Genomic DNA, 1,488 nt, shown 5'->3' on the forward strand with positions numbered 1-1,488 from the left:
ACACACACTCAAACTCGTGTGTGTGTATACATATATATAAATAATACAGAATAGGACAAATGTTTATATATTCTAGAGCAATCACCGGTTGTAGGAGAGCGGTGTCGTTCATAATTTTTGTCGGTGTTACAAAGTTCCACCCTACCTTCTCTAACAATAACTATGTTCTTTAAGAGAGTAGAAAGTTATTTCAGAAAGATTTGGTTGATATTTCTAACATTTCGAATGAGCATTAAGAGGTTCCCGTATTAGCCGGTGTGTAGTCTGTAGGATTACCATAACCAATGTATTTTTCATTTATTTCAAGATAGTAGGTTGTAATTTGATCAAGATTTAGCTGTTATTTCATGCAGCTCGAGCAACTACATAATGTAGCCATCGTTACTTCCGCATACAGTGGTTGTTCTTATTGCTATTTAACCCCAGGTCAGATTTAATCGAGCTGATCTTTTTTTTTTTTTAGATATAGTGCAGAGTACTAAGTTATCCATTGTTTTAAGAATCTTCAATAGGTTTTAATGGGGGAAACTTTAGCTTCTATTTCTAGCAGATCGAGTGGCGCGTGTCATCCACGGTACAATTTGCCAGTTTCTTTTTTGTTTTGTTTTCAAAACTGATCCAACAGAGCTCTGATCAAAGACATATAATGGGAGGCAAGGTTCTGGATATCGGTTGAATATCGCCTTTCTCCCATCAATTTCTTATCTTCGTGTTGCTAAGGCTCCAGCTGTTGAGTAAAGAAGTATTAGGCAAAACGCAGGTTCTTCATTAGTTTTATTTACAATATATACAAAGGTGTGGTATGCTGCTCTTCTGCAGCCATCTCATGCGGTATGAATTCGTCGTTCTCCGTTACGTGGGACATTGCCTCAGGAGATGCGATAAGCGGACTAGTCTAGAGGACGAGCTAATGAAGTGTGTTCTGCTAGCGGTCGCAATGGGAAAGAAGGATCAAACCTCGTGGTTTCTTTCTTTTTATAGTTTGCCATCGCGAGCCTCGTTGTGAGCTCGCACATGGCAAATGGATGCAGGTGAGGTCTCGCTCCAGTCTCAGAGATGTTAATGGCTGCCGTGAGATCTCACCCAATATTGCGCTGACAGCTTGTGCTGCTACAGACATAAAAAACTTGATGGAAATGTTGACCTTCTGTGTAGAAACTACCTACTTCAGTATGGACACTGATATATATATCGACAGGAGGCGGGCTTAGCTATGGGTTTCCCATTATCACCGGTAATAGCCAATATATACATGGAATACTTTGAAAATTTGGCTTTAGGATCAACACCACTAAAACCAACCTTATGGCTGCCATATGTTGATGACACCTTCATATTCTGGCCCCCACCAGGAAGATGTCCAAGTGCTGATAGATCATATGAACTCAATAGAGCCATCCATACAGTTCACAATTGAAAAGGAAAAAGACAATCAGCTCGCATTCCTGGATGTATTAATAACACGCACCAAGTATGGATTCAGGACAT

The 1,488-nt window shown here is 39.9% G+C and overlaps 1 protein-coding gene across 1 annotated transcript in view; it reads left to right on the top strand.

Annotated features, from left to right (window-relative positions):
• LOC106878224 (glutathione S-transferase omega-1) overlaps window positions 1–1,488 on the top strand; it is a 27,909-nt gene that overhangs the window by 1,075 nt on the left and 25,346 nt on the right. The gene's annotated exons all lie outside the window — the stretch shown is intronic.

This window comes from Octopus bimaculoides, chromosome 20 (genome assembly GCF_001194135.2).
Source record: "Octopus bimaculoides isolate UCB-OBI-ISO-001 chromosome 20, ASM119413v2, whole genome shotgun sequence".
Taxonomy (NCBI): Eukaryota; Metazoa; Mollusca; class Cephalopoda; order Octopoda; family Octopodidae; genus Octopus; species Octopus bimaculoides.